The sequence below is a fragment of the Ciconia boyciana genome, chromosome 7 (assembly GCF_034638445.1).
Source record: "Ciconia boyciana chromosome 7, ASM3463844v1, whole genome shotgun sequence".
Lineage (NCBI taxonomy): Eukaryota > Metazoa > Chordata > Aves > Ciconiiformes > Ciconiidae > Ciconia > Ciconia boyciana.
Window position 1 is genome coordinate 25,009,123 of NC_132940.1, and position 13,292 is coordinate 25,022,414.

The 13,292-nt window shown below is 35.6% G+C and overlaps 1 protein-coding gene across 5 annotated transcripts in view; it reads right to left on the minus strand.

Annotated features, from left to right (window-relative positions):
• The window catches only part of CAMSAP2 (calmodulin regulated spectrin associated protein family member 2), a 92,857-nt gene that overhangs the window by 66,365 nt on the left and 13,200 nt on the right, over nt 1-13,292 (minus strand). The window lies entirely within an intron of this gene.

A 13,292-nucleotide genomic window follows, 5' to 3' on the forward strand; every position in this document is an offset into this window, starting at 1 on the left:
GAGACATGCAGTTATCACCCCAGTGAATGTAGGAACTTTTTAAATGACAGTAAGCGCTGGTAGTCTTTTGTGCTGCTGTCCAAGGTTTCAGCCTTAAAAAGATGGCTAGTAGCTCATTTCTTTGATGACTGAGGACACTCATTGTGTTTAAGGATAAGAAATAATGGCCTACAGAGAAACATCTCAATTCCCTTATGAGTATACATAGTGGCCTACAAGCTGATACTAGTATCTTTCACTTTTTTCAAGAGAGTCCTAAAATTCAGTCTTCTAAAAAGTATATTAATTATTGATAGCCTTTGGATTATCTGCAAGTCTGACAATTTCATGCATAACCTACATCTTCATCTCAGAGTCTAGAGCAAATAAGGAAAGAAAAAATGTTATATTTTAAAAATTACAAAAGGATTTAAAGAGGAGCTCTCTATACATATTGAGCTATTCTTTCTGTAACTCTAAGAACACTGGGGACATTCCAAAAGACTAGAAGAAATTAAACAATGGTTTGGGGTTTTTTTTTTTTTGAGAGTCAACAGACAATACAAATAATTTTAAGGCCCCACATCCTTCTTCTGATCTTATGCAAAATAATTTCAGAGTCAACAAGAAGCTTGATTTATAAGAAAAAGATAAGAAAAAGATAATGCTAATTAAAACATGAATTTATAGAACATAAGCCACTTTTTAAATTCACTTATAAATGTAACTGAAAAGTGTAAGACTGTCCTATGAGTGCAAGGCATCTAACTTCATACTGATACATTCTGATTGAATAAAATTTTTAATGCTGTATACATTAAACTGATTTATAATCTAGTCAACTAAACTGAAAATGCAGCTCTGAGCACAGAACCAGCAATAAATAGGTGCATTTTCCAAGAAACACCACAGGGATGAGTTATCAGCTCGCCATCTCTTACTATATTTACCAGTGGCCTGGAAGAAAAACTCATCACTTATCAGGTTTGAAGAGAATGCAAAATTTGTGGGAAAGGTAGCTAAGGAAGAAGATTAATCAGAGGAGTAGAGTGATCAGTTCTCCCTCTAAATCTGGGAGGGTAAGAAGAGAATCAAATAAGCCACACTGAAATGGAAGGTCCCACCTTAGCTGAAAAAAATCTAAGCTATAGTAATCAGAAAGGAACTATCTTCTCTAGTAAAGGAAAGGTTTAAAGTTGTTTGAGAAAAGGAATGTAAAATAATTGACACTACAGCCATATGTACGATAAGAGCATAATTGTGTTTAAGTCATTAAGACATTAGATCTTGTTAGAACAAGGCTGTATTATCCTTCTCCCTCCCCCATAATCAGTACAAGCCAATAATACCAAGCCACATGTAGCCGCTTACATAAGTTCTCAGTTTCCCTATGTTCTCGGAAAATCAGACAAATTATCCCTCAATGCGTAGAGGCATATGCGTATTTTTGTTGTTGTTGTTGAAAGTACATAGTACTTTAGCAGGATTGTTTTTTTCCCCAAAGCTTTGACCTGGAAAAATAAGAATTTTCAGGCATATGCATGTGCTGACTTAGAGAAAATACAATTCATGATGCTAACTAACAATAAAGAAAAAAAAAGTACTAAAGAGTACCTGGGGACACCATAACACCTTAGAAGACACTGGAGTAACTTGACTGATGCCATTATAGCCTAATTACTGTACTAAAACTGATCGCAAGTTCAGTAAGTAAATTAATTGACTAGGACTTTTAGCATCAGGATTTTCTTCTCTCTAGCAGTTCTTTGCTAGTATCTATACATCTTTCTTCATCAACTCCATCACTACCATACTGTTTTACTTCCCAACCACATAAGTTAAGTTTTCTCTGTATTTCTTCCTCTTGCTGAAGAAAAATGGAAAGCAAGAGTTTGAATAGTCTCATTCTTTGCAGGTACCTACCTACGAGATACATTTTACCATAAATAATTCAGCAACACAGAAGTTATGAGGCTTCCCTGACAAAATGATATGCTGAATTACCTTAACTTACAGTCTTTCTATGGGCAGTCACACCTTTTTTTTTTTTTTAACCTCACATACACAAACATGTCTTTACAGGGAACTTCTAAATATCATTAGACAGGTTTGGTTTTGCTTTTGGGAGTGAGGGAGTTAAGAAGAGGGGTAAGGGAAAAGAAAAAAAAAGAAAAAGAGTAAAACCTGTTCAAAATTGTGAACTGAATTTTCTTTCCCTCAACATTTTCTCCATTCCGTTGTTTCCCTTTTACATATTAGGATATAACCCCCCATAGTCCTGTATTTCACGCTAAACTTTTTTTTTTTTTGCACAGAGCATCAAAGGTGTTAATGTAACACATCACTTAAAAGTGAATTGAGCTCCTTATAAAAGCTGGCTGCCTTCACAAAACAATACCACAGAAACATACCACCCAGATTTACAGAATTCTTTCTATGTAATAGACCAGGAAGCTTTTACAAATGCTTATTCCCTCACAGCACGCCCTTAAGAAGAGAAATCAAGCACAGGGTATTTTCCACCAAAGTATGTGTCACTAATATATGGTATATTCAGTTTCAAAATAATCTTAATATGATGGAGAAAAGAGTCAGACAGAAGTCTTTATTAACCTTTTGCATGAGAGTGGAGAACATCTAAGCAAATCACTGATCAGCGGACATGGTTTGAGGTTAGAGAGTATAACCACCTGAAAGTGAGCGTACAATGAATATCGTGCTGCCACGAGACGCAGCTGACATACAGGTGTGTGTCAACTGCAGACTCTAGTTTGCAAAAAATGCACCAGTACCCGTTGTGCCCTACAAGCCTTGACAAGGTCCCAGTTAGAATCCTGGGTCCAGTTTTCAGCACAACCTGTCAAGAAAGACTGGCACCAAATGGAGGACATTTGGAATGAAGATAAGGTTTGGGAAACAAAGTGAGAGAGAGACGTTACCTGCCCACACATAAAAGGCTGCTGCAAAAAGGAAGGGAATAAACTGTTCTTCATGTTCATAGTAAACAGCACAAAATAAGGGGCTGATACTGCAGAAAAGATTTAAGAAAGAAATTCAAGAAAAAGAGACTTTTTGATGCTAGGGTTCTTCTGACTGCTGATATGGCAAAATAAATTGCCCCCAAACCTCAAAGATTAATTTATAAATTGTATGTCAGCAGGCCAGTGTCAGTAAAAAGGGGGTAAGGTTGTACAACTTTTGTAACTAAACCTCTCAACAAATGCTGTTGATAATACAAATTGCATTTTCTAGCTGTTTTCAACAGCACTCAATTGGTACCTACTGCAGTAGGTTTGTTGCCCAAATGCCACTGTGCAATTTACTTCAAAATATATTTGTATCCTTTAATAATAAAACAGATACCTACATTTCATATTTAAGAAACTTAAGTGTCCCTATATAATGAGATTTCATATTACATACTATATACATTTAATAATTCCATCATAGAAAGTTAATTTGATCCATTACATGCTTACCCAATATCTACATAATCACTGTGCTTTTCTTGTATTTTTTTCTTCTTTTAAAGCTCATAATAATTTTTAACCTGCCATTTCTTTATCAAACCAAACAGTTAAAAAAATTTAAATACACACTTCACATTGTATATCCTTATTTCATAAATATTGACTGCTAGGTGTTCTAAATAGTGTTCCAAACACCCAACTTAAAGCTTATAAAGAGCTCTTGCCATTTCAACTTTTGAGAGATGTCATCAGTCTTGACAACTGACTGATTTGGATCTCTAGCTACTGCTAAATGATTATATAAACTGTGATAAAGATAGCTTTTTCCAATCTTCTAAAAATTAATAAGTTGTAGGACCGCTTTCTGATGTAGACTTTGCTACACTTTGCTACACTACTATTTATCCACTGGTCTTCGATTCATGGTTCAGGAAGGCGAAGAAACATATTATACTGTGAGATACCCTTCCTAATGACCTTCTGATGGATGGGGGAAAGCTGAAAGTCTTCCACATTTATAGTAGACAGTCAATTTGTTAAAGAGCACTATTACAGTCAATTTATAACTTAAATAGTTTAACAAGTTACCAGATAATGTTTTAATACTAGTCTTAAATGGTTTTATTTACATAGGACCAATTCTATTGGATTTTGCTTTGGGTAGTTTGGAGATACATTTCTGCAAGGTAATAGAATTTCCTACTAGTTCATATAAACCTAACAGTTCATAGAAAAGCTACCAGTTCATATAAATGACTGAAGTACACTGCTACTTACTGCATTTCCCTAAGTGTCAAACAAAAAGACCAGACATACTATGGAGAACTTACAACATTTTGTTCCTCCAACTTCAGGAAAAAAAAAATAAAATCCTGTAATGTTGTTAAATTCCACAGAGTCTGTAAGAACAAAGACTTTAATGTTATGATACATCTACTGTGATGACAGAGTGTGCTCTTTGCTGATAAATGCAGGCAGATTGCCAGGTTTATGTGTGCAGATTAACAAATGCAGATTAGCAGTGTTCTTTTGTACTATATTGGAGCAGCTGCTGCATTATGGGGAGTACAAAGTATATTCCTTCAACAGTCAGTGTGGTTTTGTCCTCTTGTTGCTGTGTGTATGTACTACACAGAGCTGGTAGTGAAGCTCTCCTTATGTTTACATGACAGACCCACACCTCCTGCTAAAAGCAGCTCACTATTTTCCATAATAGGAAGAAAGCAGTGCTCTTAACCGAGTAACTGCCTGCTACAACCATGCAAGATTTTAGCTTTCCCCTATCGAGCAGGAGCGTATTAAGAAACATTTCTCTTAGCATATTTTAAATAAACTGACTGATGAAGAAATACCTTCTAGGTAGTCTGTAAAATAATTCATAGATTCTTCTTTTTCTAAACAGCTTAGTTACTATACTCCAAAATATACTTAACCTAGCAGAAGTAAGACCATTCCTAAACATTTATTTAAATAACCTTTTCACATATTTAAAGAGATACAAAGAAAGTTCACAGCAGCAAACCAACAGCCAAAAGCTGAACCACACTAACAGTGCTGTTGAAACAGGAAGAAAGTGTTCTTAAACTGTGTTTAACAAAATAATGTTTCTTTCAAGTTTAATGAAAATACTTCCTGACCTGTTTAGAAAGCATTTTCTACATGGTATCTGGCATTCTTCACAGACTTTAATTCATACCATCTTTATTTCATAATTTATACCCCCTTTTAACTGTTTTTCCTTGTTGGGCTTCAGGAGTGGGTTATTTTGGTCTGTTTTTCAGGTTGTTTTCTTTGTTTTTTAATTAAACCCCCACCCCCTTTTTCTTTTCCCCCCAGGTTAATAGCAGCATAAGCAGGAACACTAACTAAGAATACAATCAGAAGCTCTTTGGTTCAAAACTTTAGTTTGCTGAAGGCAGAAGAATACCAGCTATTTTTTTCAGCCCTCACAGCACTCCGTGTTTCCTAATTAGCAAGGAAGTAAACAAGACAGCCAACAGTCAAGAATGATGCACTGCTTTATTTTCTCCTGAAGTCCAGTCTCATGCCTTTCATGAGGTACTACCTTCTCTTGAGGTACACGTTCACTTTATTTCCTGTCATCATTCCAGTTTTCTTTTGTGGGGAGAGTTGCAAACATGAAAGCAAGTGGATGGGATCAGTTTTTTAGCACTAGAGTTGCTGGAAAGGACCAGCAAAGAATTCCTGCTCTGGATTCTTTACAAACGTAACTTCAGTGCCAGTAGCTCTGCTACCTTCTGCATTAGTTGCCGCACAAGTTGAACAGACAGCATTCCATGAAAACCCGAAGGGTATTGCAGAGGACTTTGTGGTTACCTAAGTCTTCCACAAATTTCTGATAGAGATATCTACATTATCTTTTGGAGTTAATTCCTACCTTTATTTGCAGACAGTCCTTGTTAAACAGATTTCAAAACTAATGCTCTAAGAACAAATATATTTTTTCTCCCACAAGAGATCTTTCTAATAAATAATGGTCCTTTACTGCAATTTTGCTTTTCAGCTATTTGTAGGCTAAGATACATATGAATAAAAGTAAGCACAATTTAGTTATGTAATTTTATTTCATCTGCAGTTTCTTTCGACTGGCTCAGAGAAACACAGAGGTAACTCAATTTCACTGCAGCCAAGCTAATAATTTACAGTGCAAAAGAATGGCATTAGTAGCAAATAATCAGTCAGAGTTCAGTTTCAGAAAAGGAGCAGGCCTAGATTCACTCTGCAGACACTCTTCAGTCCCAAAAAATTACAGAAATAAAAAAAACCCCTAGTATGACTCACACTGATAACCTTTGTTTTGCACACGCTAAATTCTAGACAAATCTACTGTAGAACACATCCCAAGTCACTGCTGCTATTTACATGATGCAGAAAAAAGCTTTTTCTACATACAAGACAAACATAATTAAAAACAAGCAGCAGGCAAAACAAAATCCCCAGGTTATGAGTCAACATAAGCTGCATGAAAAAAAGCTAACAGGACACTAAGTTAAAATGGTAAAAGCAGAATAAACTTCTATGAAGAGTTATAGCAGTTACTGTGACCAAAGCACGAACTGGCACCTTGTGCTTGAGAGAGTTTGGTATCCACATTGCTTTACTATGTCAAATAGATGTTTGTGCGATGCTGACTATAGTGAGATGGTGTATCTGACACAGTAAGATCAGCAAAAATACTGGATCACTGTTTTCAAGTTTTCAAGCAAATGAGAACCTTACAAGGAATGTGTGTGAAGAGATGAGTCTGAAACCCAGTGTCTACAGCAGAAATCGAGCAAAAGATATGGAACATCAAAAGATTACATTATCCCAGCCCAAAGCCACAGCTGACTGGTTGTATGAGGCACATTAGGCTAAACTCGGGTTCTGTTTCACCACTATATTTGCTTATTATTTTAATCTTCTGTGAAATGTACTACTGTGCAAGATGCTTAAATATCACAAGTCAGTTTAATATTAGAGTCTGGTATTTTAACTAACAAATCAGGTATCTCTGGGCTCAAGTCAAGTAACTGCAAATTCTTTTTAGGTGTCCTCATCTAACAAGTAATTCACAATAGCACAGGAATGGAAACTTGTTACATCATGCCTAAAACCAGAAAAAAAAAATTCTTCAGGGCAGAAGCCACATCTTATTTCTTTGTTCTATGAAGTATTTAGTACACTTCTTGATGCCTTATGGAGTTAAAGGAATTCTACAGCATGAAAATGCAGAGGCTGCAGCATGTAGCTGCAAGCTAACTGGGTGAGATGCTGGAGTCCTTCGTCAAGGATAAATACTCCTCTGATGAGAGGGACTGTCATTTCAAATGAATGCAGTCTATCAGAGACACCAAAAATCTGGATTGCAGGATGAGTTAACCACTTATTGTCTGCTGTCTTATCCATAAAGAGACGCAGATTCTGGCTACGGGTACAAAACCAGCACTATCAATCCCTCTTCCTTCCACCTAAGTTTTGTTGGCTATGACTAACTTAGCAATTAGTACTGTACAACAGAAAAGCAAAACTGGTGCAAAGGTCCCAGGAATCGCCCCTACTCCCTTCTCAGGTGATTCACTTAAATCAGCTCTACTCTAGTCCTGTGAAATGAGCCCACCCTTTGGCAGGTGGGCTACCATAGCTCTGATCCTACAGCTCATCTTCCAATTTAGCTGCTGAAAGAAACTGAGTTCATGTTCCCTGAGATGACTCCACAAGGTAAACTAGAAGTGCAGTAACTGGGAGAAATATGGAGATTTCCCTCAAAAAGCGCACTCCTGATCACTACTAAAAAGCTAATACAGGCACACCTAATTATAACTCAGTTATAGTCCAGATTTACAAACTGCTACAGAGAGAATTATTGCCAGACTTTCTCACACAAGATATCTTCAAGGAAGAAGGTAATTTGCAGCTAAATGGATAAACAATTTGGATGACAGCACACTACTTTTGATATTAAAACCCCATACACACAAATTACGTCTCAGAATTAGGAAGGTAACAATTTTAATCCTACCAGCTATTATGGACTTACTGCTAGGGTTTTGCTAGAGTCTCTCACTCCCTTCGCATCTTGGCTGACAATTGTGGAAGCATATGGAGGATTTAAGTGTTTCTCGATTAATGATAGTACTTTTCAAAAATAGTTATACATAGGTGTAAGTTTAAGGTAGCTGCTCAGCTGGTTGACATTTTTCTGCAACAGTATTTTTCCAAATTAGAGTTTAAATTTACACAGAAGTTACACTTTTGCATTATGCTTAGTACAGTTTTTATATTTTCCAATATTGAGAAGATGATACAAAGAAATATTTAAAAGTCTGGCATATTTTCCTGGAGATAGTATTTATATACAGGGTATTCTCTAACCTTTTTCTAGTTGCTAAATTTTATTTAAGAACTAAATCTGCCTTTTTTTTTTTTTTCCAGAGACCTTGCAAGATAGTAACTTTTTTTGTAAGTCAGATGAAAGTGCTCTATCAATATACAACAATAAGGGCAGGAAAATAGATTTTTGGTGCAAATCTGGTAACAGTCTGTAACATTACTGTGTCTGTACACCCCTCAACACACACTGGTTTTAAACAGGTTTTTAAGATTTGACATTATTACCCCTCCAGCTTGAAATTTAGTTGGTCTTGGGCCTGCCACATTAGGAAGGGGACTGGGCAGTACAGAAGTCCACAGCCTGGGTAATTATTGGGCAACTTCAGTTTCGCTGTAGAGTATCAGGCAGCAGAGAATGAAGATTCTGATTCTTTATTCCTTTCCCCAAATGGCAGAAGCGCATTGCAGGGACTTGGGGGAGGGAAAGCATTTCTTACTTCCTCACTGAATCTGTTTATTCTTCCCTCCACTTGAGGCAAATTGAAAGAGATCACCAGCATATGAATACAAAATGGCCAGCCTGATTAAATATTAGAATTCTCATAAAAGGATTGGGCTTGTCAAATACATTATTCAGTTGATATAAAATTATTGGCATAATGCAGAAACTTGTCTAAAAGTCTCTACCTGTAAGAACAGATATATATGTTTTTTAAAAATAAAGAGATCAAATATGTATATGAGAAAAAATATGAAAAAATCCAAATTGCCTTCCTCTTGTATACCTGACATTTGAAGGTTTAAGACAGTTTGGCTCATGAAATAAATGTAAAATTTAAAAAAGATAAATAAACAGGGAAATAGAAAAGTTAATCTTGACTTGAACAGGGATCTATGTATATTATATCTGGAAGCATTAAAACAAAATTATTGCATAATTATCAGAACCATGCTGAATTCTTAAGCTATTTCTGATTTCTATAGCCTGTCAAAATCTCACATATGATTTCCATATGGAAGTGCCTGCTTAAGACAGATTTTTTTTTTTTTTTAAATGCAATTGGAACTTGCCAACTGAAATAAGTAACTTTGCTCATATTTTTGCAACTTAGCTTTCATAAACTCTAAGCATCAGGTAATTCCTTTTGTACTCCTGACCTAAAGTATAATTTTCAGGAGAAAAACACTCTGGTTCTTGGTTCAACCCTGTTTCAGTTCCAAGCTGTAGACTATTTCTGCACTGTTAAAAGTCTAATGTAGCAGAGCCAAGACCATATGAATTTCAACCTGGAGAATAATAATGTGGTATTTGGTTCTTTTGCTCCCCTACCAAAAACAAAGGCAACAGGAGGATCCTATGAAATAAGAAGATTTAACAAAAATAAACATAGAATTAAGTTTTAATAGCTTGCAATACATGGAGAACAGCAATAGAGGTACCACTGAATAGTTCTATAGTGTTATCACAAGATGCAATCTCTCAGGAACAGACAGTTTCAATTACAAGTTTTTAAATCAGAACAAACCTGAAGAATAACCTAGCTTTCAATTTTACCAGAAAAACAAACATAAGACATGGACTTCCCCACCCCTACACAGGGGAGCCTTTAACAGAAGCCTTTGCTCCTGTTACTGTGTGTTAGTTTTCTAAGTGCCTCTTTTCTAATCCCATTCCACTGGAGGAAACTAATTTTTATATATACATACACATATGTGTGTATATACAGATATACACATACAGACACAAAAATTTGCAGCTTCTCAAATTAGATACTAATGCGGCCAAGTCAGTCAGGACTAATAAGAAAACTACCATCTATCCTGACCCCAGTGCATAAAGAAACACGTCCATTACCTAGACTTTTCAAAGACTTTGATATATAAAGTGCTTCCTAGAAAAAGATTAAGTTATAGCTATCCAAGAAAAAGAGAAGGCCAAAATGTGACATGCCTTCTTTAGTAAGTAGTCACATGCCAAATAAATCAATCACCACAGCCATCACCGCTATGAACAGAGTACACGTCTGTTGACCGCAGCTACATGCAGTATAGAGCACAAGCAAAATTAAAACATTCTATACTCAAATCTTTTTCCATAGTTTCATTTTATAATATAAATCACCCGTTTCCAGCTACAGAAACACAGTACATCTGAGCAGATAATAAATGTCCTCTAACCAACACCAACATCTTTCCCCTACTTACGGGGAAGACAGGCTAGCAAAGAGAAAGAATACCACACTATTTTCTATTAAATTACTCAAAATTAGATTGAACATAGGTTTAACAAAATCTGGTCTACCAGAGGAACACATGAATTAATTACATATGCAAACTTTCTGTTCTACATAATTGAAAAAGAAAAATCATTCCATACTCTAAAACAGGATATATAAGACTTGTAGAAACTGTGACATATGGAACACTAGGAAAAGGTACTGGAAGACATCAAGGGGATAATTTTAAGACTCTGTCAATACCGCAACAGCCAGATTTGAAATTCTCTGCCAACTTCGCTAATTGTATAATAAGGAAAAAGGTTGAGACTTGCAATTAAAGTGTAGCCTTGCTGCTAGGAACTTGCACAGGGACGTGAGCATGGCATGACAAATTAAAGCTCTTGGGTTCAGAATATTAGTATTGAGACTACAGTTTCACAGCCATTTCTTTGGTAGCAATTGTTTTAGACATGGCTGCCCTTCTGCCCAAGCCAGTTGTGTTTCTGCTCCAGTGTTCCCTCTCATTGTTACAGCCCAGCTGCTTATGAACTAACTCAACAGCATCAGTACACTCATCTGTTGCTGGTACTGGAGTGGGGATAAGTGACCTGGACAGAGCAGGAATCGGGGCATGTCAACTGTTATGACACTGATGCTTGAATAACTACTTGCTGGACTATACCTAAACAACACAGGAAAGAAAGACACAAACTTTCCCCTGAAGCACAGGGGAAATACAAAATTGCTATTGAAATGCATCTTAAGCAACATTAATTACTGAATTAAAGATCAGCAAACCAAACTAGAGAATACTGACACATTTTCTCAACTGACAACTCTGAAAAGAGATGCCTCTTAGAACTACTCTAGAAAGGGATCAAATGAAAAAAAAAAACAAATGGGAAAACCATAGGCACATAAATGCAAGTCAGTAACCTTATCTTCCTTCAGAGACAAGAACAGAATTAAGTTCTGTAAAAACAGGAGCAGTCAGGAAGCTTGCTTCTTAACCTCTTAAATGCTTTGACTTCTATGAAGACTATAAACACTTACTCCTAAACCACCCATGACTGTTGCAAGTGTCCTGCAAGTTTTGTATCACTTCAGTATGTCTTTTATTTGCTGTGCACCACTTCTTTTACTAAAATGCCACTTGTTCTTTGCTGAGTTCTCCTTTTTAAAAAGGATATCAAGATCAAAAAAAGAGACTGGCAAAATCTCAAGTTATCTGCATTCAGTGATCACAGCTTAATCATCAGGAAAAAGTGTCTTGACTAATTTTATTACTATTGTTGAAATATTTCTATCTTCAGATCTTAAGCATTCTATGAGCAGGAAAGAATTCTCAAAAAATAAAAACAAAGTGGATGTAAAGAATTTAGTCTTTATATCACAGTAACTGACTACTGCCACTTCTAAAAAAAACATTTGTGCAAACTAAGAGGCCTAATACTTCTTGGCAACACTGTATGGAATAAATCATTAATTACTAATTAGTAGCTTTGATGTCACACCTATAAAGCCTCTGCAACTTATCAGTTGATACCAGCTGATCAAATAAGAGAGACTCTCTAGTCATACTCTGCCAAATACTTGTTAGTCTTCTTACATGTTAGTAAATGCAAGTTGCTAATAAGCTGACGATAAAAACATAGCTGTATTAATTTTCACACACCTCTATTCTAGCAGCAGCTACAGGTCACTGACCATAAAAGTATCAAAGAACTTAAAATAGAGCAGTCAGCCAACTCCAGAGGGTAGGTTCAAACAAAAAAGACTCTGGGAGAACTAGACTGCAAAGCCTAGATTCAGCTAATGGATGACAGAAAATTTGTAGAAGTCCTTTCTCTACTAGACATTTTATTCCCTGTGTCCAATGTATTCTAATCCAAAAAGACCAGATTGTGCCATAAATACCTCCAAGTATAGTAGGAACATTAGTTCCATTGATATAACAATAAAATTTGCTCGTGATTTCAAATGAGCAAGCTTAAGTTCTATATTAGAATAGAAGTTGTCAACTCAACCTTTGTAGTCTCATACTTTGTTTACTTAATTTATTTTCTATACCAAATATTAAACAACAAAGAGGTGAAAATAATTTTAAATACTTCACTTTAAATATAGTTGAATCTTATTCTAGCATACTGTTAATTTATAAACAACCTAGAGGAAAGGATTGGCCATATGTAGCCATCCTTTTTATAGACAAATTTTTTTTTTTTCTACTCAGCTCCAATCAAGGAAGAAAAACGCACAACCTAGGAGCTTAGTAATACAATCATTCATCTGTTGAACTAATGTTTTAATTAGCAGTTGTATAAAGCAAAGACATATTATTAAAAGTCTCCATAAAAGAATATACCATTGTTGTGTGTTTTACATTGACTTAATACATATCTGGTGACTACTGAATGTTATTAGGTTGAATTGCCTATGTCATCAAAACTTTTTTTTTTTAAAGCTTTTAACCAAAGATTTCTATAAGGAGGGAAAAGAACCACCAATCTATTTTCAAACCACTTTTCCACCACAGAAATATTCACTGAGAGTCAGTGCTGTAAAAACTGGAATCAAAGTGATCATATTGTCACTGCTATATTTAAAAATGTAACACGTGAACTAAGTAGAATGATAGGTGTTTTCAAGCATTAGTACAGAGGAAATACACCTGCACTGACAGCTATTAGGAGATGGAAAAAACAAACCAAAACAATCACGAGCCTCCCAGTAATGAATCACGGTTAACTCTTGAGAAAAATACTTCAACAATGATGCATATTAAAAGACA